Source organism: Lathyrus oleraceus, chromosome 6 (assembly GCF_024323335.1).
Source record: "Lathyrus oleraceus cultivar Zhongwan6 chromosome 6, CAAS_Psat_ZW6_1.0, whole genome shotgun sequence".
NCBI lineage: Eukaryota > Viridiplantae > Streptophyta > Magnoliopsida > Fabales > Fabaceae > Lathyrus > Lathyrus oleraceus.
Window position 1 is genome coordinate 308,154,363 of NC_066584.1, and position 10,093 is coordinate 308,164,455.

The window sequence follows — 10,093 nt, forward strand, 5'->3', positions numbered from 1 at the left end:
TAATGCATGTGCCACTATTAGTGACGCATCCTTTTTGTTGAGAATTCTTTTTTGTTTGAAACATAGTTATTTTGATAAATAATTTAAAATATTGGCTATTTGAGAATTTAAATTGAAAAGGTTGGTTATTTAAAAAAATCATCATTAAATATTAAATTAAATATCTTTATAAATTAAGAACATATGAATAAGCATACATTAATATTTGATCCAATAGGTGTAACATGGTGAGGATTTTGCCCCAAACCCTTGCTTACGTGTAACAAGGCAGGGATTTGTTGTGTTAGTCTCGATTGTCGATCACTTTCTTATTTGTCTTTAGAAGAGTGACAGAAAAACATCTTAGTCTCTTGGGAATTCACACCTTTAATGACATGTATTTCAAATGTATTTTCAAAGGCACCATCATTATGACCTTTGGGAACTAAAACATTTGAGTCTTGTGTGCAAGTGATTTGATGTGTTTGATAGAGTTTATCCCCTTTTACATGTTATGGTATAATTCTTGAAGAGTCATCATTGCATTTCTTAAGTCATTTCTTCCAATTTGTGGTTACCATTCTTTCTTATGGTATTTTGCTTTCATGTATCCAAAAAAGTTAGTGCGTTATGGAAAAAATCACATAAGAGTGCTCACAAATCCCATAAGAGTGTTCAATTTTATTGGGTAAACTTTGTCTACTCTTTAATCATTTTTGTTTTTGCCAAAGAATGCAATCTTGATGGAGCATTTTTTGAAGTTCGTCCGTCTTTAGATTGGGGTGTCTTGACCCCTAACGAGAGTGAAAGGATATATAGTGAGTATGGTGATTGCGTCATTCCTTTTTATGAATGCATTTTCTCAATCTTAGGTCTTCACCGGTCTTTCGCTACTTTTAAAATATAAGTTCTCAAGCATCTTGGCTCATTTGTAACTTCATCTAGCAAATTGGATGTACGTGAAAGTCTATTAATATTGGTGCAAATACTTGAAGGAAACACCTTATGTGACCCCTTTTCTTTCATCCATTTCGATGTCATCGTGGTCCTGCGACTTTTGCACATAGTACAAGATTAATTTCTCTAACACCGGTCGTCTGGGGCTTTGGAACTCTTCTTGGGTTGCAGCCTTTTGAGGATCGGTTCTTTCTAATTACTCATATCCACCTTGATGTTCACGATATGGTTTGCGCTATTGGGAACGGATTGGATGGTGGATGTAACGAGTTGTTCCCTAAGTACTTGACTGCGATTCATTTCCTTATGGGAAATAGTGTGTATGTCTTTAAGGATTAGGACCTTACTACCGAAGATATGTATTAGAAGAAACAAATGATGAGCCTTATTAGAGACTTGGGTTACTTTGCGGGTATTGTCCCCTCGGAGGAGGCAGGTCGGAAACACTTGCAGCACCTCGTTGATATTCAACTACTGATGGAGGCATGTTTTCGGGAACAGAAAAAATTTGTTTTTGGTAAGCTTCAGAAGCTCCTGGATTTTATGTTTTTATTTTGATTATTCATTACGTATTTGACAACTTTGGTTCTTAAAGCGGGGAATATGGTCGGCGGGGACTGGAGTTGGCCGCTTTACTACTTTAAATCCTTTTGGAAGTGTTGTTAGTTTTATTGCTCTTCAGGTGTCATAGGGTGCTTAGGAGTTAAGCCTTCGTTCCTCTAGAGATCGTTGGGCTTCTTCCCCTAAGGAAAATTGCTCGTATATGGCCAATCTATTTGTGCGTGTTCTAGAGGAATAATTTGCAACTATGGCTTGGTATAGCTGGTGTGCCTCTACTACTTTGGTCCTTATAGGAGTCAGTCACTAGGATGTTTTTTGGTATGACCAACAACGCGAGGAAAAACATCAATTGGAGAAGAGTGTTCATAATCTGACGCTTCAATATGATAGGTACCTACAAGAAATACATACAACTTCTACTTCTCTTACATGGATATGGGATGCTTTGATCCCACTTAATATCCCTGTCTCTCGGATCGGTCATGTGACTAATCTAGTAAGGGCCATATCAAGGAATGGTAAGGAAACTTGGTAAGGATATCAAGAAATATGATAGGAATATTCCTTGATATGAATATGTTATATAAGGAAACTTGCGATTCAACCATTTTTCAACATCGAAAGGAATTTGGCATACTTGATATCTCAAATCTTGCCTAAGTATGATTTGTTGCATGCATTTTATATATTTTTTCTCTAACCTTCACTCTTCATAAACCTCTTAAAGACTCCTCTACATGAACATGACTTCACTCTCTTTTTCTATTCCTCACATTACATTAACCTTATCAACACCCACTTAACTCTCTCTCCCTAAACCTTTAGCCACCACCATAAAGCCTCCATAACCTTGCAAAACATCCACCAACCATCATCATCACATCAAAACCGAAACACTTCATGCAACAAAGCAACACATAAACTCAAACCTCTTCTCCAAAACAAGTTATCTTCTCCTCTTCACGCACATGAACAACAAATAACATATTATCACTCTCCTATTCTCCTCTTTCAATCCAACCAAAATCACCATTTTTTTCTTCTTCTCTACCACCTTCTTCAACTTATCTTCTTCCTTCAACATCATAACAGCACCTCGCCCAATCTTTCTCATTCACTTGCAACCTTAAACCTTCCACCACTACCATCTTCCACTTTCCATCCTCAAAATGTCACTAACATAAACCATCTCATTCATCTTCTCACCTTTAAAATGTGACAAACCGCAACAACAACAAAACTCAGCCTTTCATCCCTTAACTCCTCATCACTTCCACTCATATATCCTTCTTCTTCTTCAAAATCGGCCAACCTCCGTTTTTGTTCCGCCAGAAAACACAATCGTACACCATCACACAACCACCGGCATCACCCTCAATCGAACCCCATGTCCATGCGCAACCTCTCTTCAATCGGGCACAACCCATAAACCACTGCATCTTTCGCTCAAGGGGCATCAACGTCCAAGCCTCCGCCTTTTTATGTTTCAGTAAATTTCTTTCTTTCTCAAATTGATGTGTGAAGGATTTGCTTCGTTTAAATATAGGCTTTGAGATCTTGCTTGTGGTTGTATTTAAGAGTGAAAAAGAGAACAAAAGAGGATGTGTTGAGAAGGAAGGAAGTTAGGTTGGATTGGAGAAGAAGAGAGATACTTTCTTATGTTTTTTTCCCGTTCGTTTTACACGTGAAAATGGGAGAAACAAAGAATTCCGTTTCTCTGTTTTGAGTTTGAGAGAGAGCATTTTGTGTATTTGGAGCTTTATTGGTCTTCAATGATATGCCACATGTCTTCTTATCATTGGATTCATTTGATTTTTTTTTTTAAATTAACTCACTTCTCCGTGCATCGTAAAATCGCCCCACTCGTTTTATTTATGTTATTATTTTCTGTCTTTTCTTTTTTAATTTTTTTTTTATAGTTTTATCATATTATTATTATTATTATATTTATTCATTTATTATTATTGGTATTATTCTTTGATTATTTATTAATAAAGTTATTTATTATTATTATTATTATTATTGATTAATTATTTTTAAGTTATTATTATTATTATTGTTAATATTTATTATTTTTGCTTATTTATTATTATTTACTATTATCATCATTGTTAATATTTTTAGTTTTGCTTATTTATTATTACTTATTGTTATTATTGTTGTTAATATTATTATTATTATTTATTTATATTATTGTTAATTATCATTATGTATTATTATTATTATTATTAATTATTATTATTATTATTATTAATTATTATTAATTAATTATTGTTGCTAATTATTAATTATTAATATTGCTAATTATTATTATTATTTTGTTTATTATTATTGGTATTTATTAATTATTTAAATTATATTATTCATCATTATTATTGTATTTATTTATTGATTAATTAATTTTTTGTTTTAATTATTAGAATTTTTTACGAAAATAACCCTGTTTTTCAAGAAAATTCCCAAAATAACCCTGATTTCAAAAAAATTCTCAAAGTACCCCACTTTTAGGAGGAGACGTCAATGCAATTGGCGACTCCTCTTAAAAATTGAATGGAGGCGCCAATTGGATGGCTAGGGCACATGGTGCAACCAATCCAATTGGCACCCATGTGTATCATTTGAGATGAGGCGCCAATTGGATTGGCACCTTAGTGTAAAATGCATTTTTTTTTGTTAAATGGTCTACGTGATACATAATTTTGAAATAGGACCAATTAATATTAATAAAATTTTCCATTTACACAAAAAAACCTAATGGTGATAACCGGGATCACCTAACCGACCTCTGGTCCCACATCCCCTAGCTACCCTAATCTGTGGTCCTAACCCATGTTGATAATTCACTACTGGTGTTTGAGCATCTGAGGGGCCAGGAGCATCACTACCAACTACAAGAGATGGCCTGTTGAGATAGTCAGACAAATTGGCATAGTCTTTAGTATGCAATGAGGGTGTACCATCGTGGTTGAGTTCATGACCCATGCCAAAGTAGTTAGGTTGTGTTTGACTCATTGGTAGGCGACTAGGACGGTTGAAGGGAGACATGAGTGTGAATGATGTGTCGAGGAAAGGTTGGAAAGATTGTTGGGGTGTTTGGTAGAGATAGGGTTGTTGGAGATTTTGGTTTTGTGAGGTTTGGGCTTCTTGGTTATGGTAGGAGGAGGGGCAGTTGGTGTTGAATAATCGTTGGGTGTTCTGGCTAAGGCGCCTTTGGTAGGGTGATGTGTTGGGTGCGAAGCAATGTTGGGTCTCAGGTTGATGATCAATTTGTTACTGGTGGTATGGGGTATGCTCTTGGTATTAGGGTTGGGTGTATGACATGTTTTGGTTGTATGTTTGTGTGTTGGTGGAACAGAAAGTTTGACGAACAGGGGATTGTGTGTATCCGCTCTGACAATGTTATTGGGGGTTAGATGTTGAGGTGTCTGGTGTGTAAGTTTGTTGGCGTGGGTCGTAAAGGTACATATCCTCGGCGATGAACTGAAAACCAACCGATCTGTACCAAGTCACATAAGTACGACTTGGTTTTTCTTCATTTGGCATGACTGTGCCAGTTAAGACATGGTCATGGCGGTGTTTCTATTTGCGACACTCCGATCTTGCGAAGCTTTGCCATGGATTGAAGTTCCATTGGTCGTTAACTTTGCGTAGATGCCATTCTCCTAGGCTTGCTGGGAGATCTGGGATGTTTTGGGGCATACCGAACTGCAACTTCACACGATCACTATTGTGCATCTCCACAATTGTGAATCATATTATCGGTGTGCATGTAGTCCATACGGCCGCGTCTTTAGCGTTGACCTCATGGTCATGATCCAAATTTAGGTATGGACGCCAAATGAACTGAAATGTGAAAGAAAATTGGATTATAATCTTGGTAGAAGAAGTTAACAAATTATAACGAAATAATGAGGTTATTATCCTTACGTCTGTCGGTCGAAGGTGATCCAACAGATTGCGATACAGAGTAATACAGTGTCTAGGACATCTGTTATAACTCATATCATGTGCAGACCATCTGCACCAAAAAGGTAAAAATATTAGTTAGAGATGATAATCTTTAAAGAAGTAAGTAAATATATTATAACAATTTAAACAACTTACTCTTGTGCATACGGGAATGTGAAAGGGTTGTTGTTAACGGGTGTTAGGGACGATAGTCTTGACCAACCCCATGCTTGGCGCCTCCATAGGGACATGCATGACACACCTGGGTCTGATTGCTTGGTTTCGAGGTCTGCATGCATACAAGACAAGGTGTCGCCAAATGGATTAGCGCCCATGTGAAAGGAATGAAAGGAGGCGCCAATTCATTTGGAGTGTGTGTTTGCATGTGTGACACGTGGATGTCATCTCTCTTGCATGCTGGATATGTCACTTCTGAGTAGCTTGCATGGTTGACACTTCATTTCAGACTAGCTTGCATGTGCGACACATCACTTCGAACTAAATAAATCACCTATTTAAATGTCTTACTATCAATATCCAAGACTCACCCCACATTCATCTACAGCAAGAAAATAGTTTTCACCTACACAATGTCATCTTCACCAAAATACAGTGTCAACGTTCACTACAATGGTGAAACATATGAGTCTGAGTTATACAGTTTCTGTTTTCGAAACACTGATACCATTCGACTTACGATCAAGAGAAATGCAACCTTCTTGCATTTGAAAAAAAGAATATAATCCTATATAAGATCGAGTATTGTGTCAAAGATCACGTATCAAAATCCAATATTTTTTTAGAACAATCAATGCAAGTTTTTCCCGCTTAAGGTACGAGATGATGAAGATGTTGAATACATGTTTGTTAGTCATGAACATTCAGGCTGCAATTGTATTGAGTTGTATATTACTCCTCAACCATGTATACCATCTCAGCAGTCTCAAATAACCAGTCAAGATGAATCTAGTGAATTTGATCCACAATGGTCAGATGATGTCAACACATAAGCAGAAGCAAAAGTGAACGTCCTTGATGAAGAAGAAAAGGAGATTGAGATACAGGTTGATCACATGTTGGACAACGACATTGAAGATGATGATCAACCACCGCCAATATCTCCTACTTATGTCTACAATCCGCCTCAACATATGACAAACATGGATTTGCATGATGATGAAACATCCAACAGTGTTTTCTATAACCCATATCCACGATCAGAAGGCGAATTAAAGGTGGGAGGCATGTTTCGTACCAAAGAAGAATGTGTGCGAGCTATCAAAAAATTCCACATGAACAACTCTGTTGATTTTATAGTGAAACACACTGATTCGAGAAGGTATGTCATCGAATGTCGTAACATCCTTTGTAAGTTTCAGTTGGCTGCATCTTATAAAAAGAAAAATGACTCTTGGGAGATAGCTTCAATAGACCCACCTCACAGTTGCATTACAACTGACTTTGAACAAGATCACCGTAAATTAAGCGCTGCATTGATATTCAAGACATTCTACCGTTGGTTAATAAAGATCCATCAGTGAAGGTGAGTATAATTATATCCCATATCAGAACAACATATAATTTTACTCCATCTTACAAGAGAGCATGGATTGCAAGGACAAAGATTGTTGAACAGGTATTCGGCAACCGGGAGGATTCATACAAAGAATTGCCACGGTTTTTATGGGCACTAAAAACATATGTCCCAGGAACTATGACAATCATGGAGACATTGCCAGCAATGATGCCAGACGGAACCTGTGTTACAGGTAATAGAATCTTTCACCGTCTCTTTTGGGCGTTTGACCCATGCATCAAAGGTTTCACATTCTGAAAACCTATTATTCAAATTGATGGCACTTGATTATACGACAAATACAAGGGTACTTTGCTTATGGCGGTTGCATAAGACAACAACAACAATGTCTTTCCCATTGCCTTAGCTCTGGTTGAAGGTGAAACGACTGGTGGATGGGGTTTCTTTCTTCGACATCTCATACCGCATGTGGCTCCACAAGCCAATCTCTATTTGATTTCTGATAGACATGCTGCCATTGAGAGTGCCTACAATAACCATGACAACGGATGACATGATCCTCCTTCTACCCATGTCTATTGCATTAGACATATTGCATAAAATTTCATGCGTGCAATAAAAGATAAGAATCTTCGCAAGAAGGTGGTGAATGTTGAGTATGCTTTAACTCAACCGTCATTTCAATATTATCGTGATGAAATTAGACTATCTAATGAAGACGCGGGAAGATGGCTTAATAACATACCAGTAGAGCAGTGGACAAGGACATTTGATGGAGGTTGTCGATGGGGCCACATGACAACAAACCTTGTGGAATGCATGAACGGAGTATTCAAAGGAATTAGAAATCTGCCAATAACCGCCTTAGTAAGATCGACCTATTATAGGTTGGCTTCTACGTTCATAACCAAAGGTGAAAGATGGAGTGCGGTGTTAATGTCTGGGCAAGTATTCAGTGAGTGTTGCATGAAAGTCATGAAAGAGGAGAGCATCAAAGCTAACACATACGCTGTAACAGTCTTTGACCGTCATAGGCAAAAATTCAGCGTTCAGGAAACAATGGACCACAACGAGGGGAGACCAAATTTAGCCTATGTTGTTAGACTAAATAGAAGTTGGTGAGACTGTAGAAAATTTCAGGCCTTCCACATTCCTTGCTCCCATGTCATTGCAGCATGCGCATATACTCGTCAAGACGCTTACATCCATTTATCTTATGTGTACAAGGTTGTCACCCTCATGAATGTATATTATAAAAGCTTCTTAGTACTGCCAATGGAGGAATACTGGCCTTCATACGAAGGTGATATAGTTTGACACAACGACGAGATGCATAGAAAGAAAAAAGGAAGGCCAAACAGCACACGAATTATGACAAAAATGGATTCGATAGATAAAATGATAAGATTATGTAGTATATGTCGTCAACCATGACACAACAAGAACAACTGTCCCAGTCGAGGAGCATCATCTGGGTCATAAGCTTTTTGTAACATTGTATTTTTGTAACCTTCAATCATTATATATCATAAAGTTTTGGTTACAACGAGGTTCACAACAAACATCAATACAAAATAAGCTAACTGAAAACAGAAATATTTTTAACTGATTACAACAATCAAATTGATGTCATCTCGACCGAACATCATTTCCATAGCATCCTTATCGATTTTCATTCGCACCCAACCAAAGATATTGTCGAGTCTCTCAATACTTCTAATTTTTCCCCTTCTGGTATTTTCCCATCTAACCAACGAACCAGCTCCCTATTCAGTTGATCGAATGTAGTGATGTTCCAGAACAGCATCAACATCTGAGGTTTGTCTCTCGCATAAATCACCTTTCCGTATCGGCGACGAACACCAAACATGATTGCCAAATGATGAAATGAGATGTGGAACAATGATTCACACAATACATCTATTTATAACAAAAAAATTGTATTTTACACTGAGGTGCAAATCCAATTGGCGTCTCCTTTGTAAAAATACACATGGGCACCAATTGGACTGGCTAGGACATGTGCCCTAGCCAATCCAATTGGCGCCTCCATTCAATTTTTAAGAGAAGTCGCCAATTGGATTGGCGCCTCCTCCTAAAAATAGGGTACTTTGGGTTTTTTTTGAAATCAGGGTTATTTTGGGAATTTCCTTGAAAAAATGGGTTATTTTCGTAAAAAACATCTAATTATTAAATAGAGAGAAAGTTCGACTTAATTGTTTTTTCAGTTTTTCATAGATGCATAGCAATTTCAAAGTTAAAAAGTTCAATTTTACTTCACAAATTGCTTACACGCATATAGTTTTGTTGATCGGCCTTAGATAAGGTGATTCCTACATAAATCGTTTTACGACTGCTTAACATAGTGCTAAATTCTTTTAGTTTAATTTTTGTTTCTTTTGTTGCTTAAGATCGTTTTTTCATAGATGCGTAGCAATTTCTAAGTTAAAAGTTCAATTTAACTTCATAAATTGCTTACACGCATAGAGTCTTGTTGATCGGCCTCAAATAGGGTGATTCCTACATGAATTGTTTTACGATTGCTTAACATAACGCTAAATTTTGTAGTTCAATTTCTTGATTTTTACTTCGAGTCCTTTGGCTTTATCTTGGGCATTCTTACAACGAGATTCTTTTATTTTTACAACTGTCTTTCAAAGCTTGTATCATTTCATTATTGTGTTGTATTCCCATTTAGTAAAATGTACCCCATTCCCAAAATGTGTAATAAATTTACCGCTTTCATTTACTCTATTGTATCAGTTGATTGTTAACAAAAGATTAAAATCAACATTTTAAAAAAAGAACAAAAAACAAACACTTGGTCCAACGTCGAGTCTTTTTCCCAAATAAAATCCAAATCGAATCCAAAGTCAAGCATACCCCCGGCGTATCCAAATTCTTGTCATAAGTAAACTTCAGACACTTGATCCAACGTCAAGTCGCCCCCTTGTTTTTAAAAGCTTTTCACAATTAAAATGGAAGAAACTAATTAGGTTTAGACTTTCTTTTTTTTCCGAATGTTAGGATACTGTTGTAGATCTCCATGTTCAAACATTTGTCTTCCATATTAAAATACAATAATTATCATAATTAAGTCATTTCTCTTAT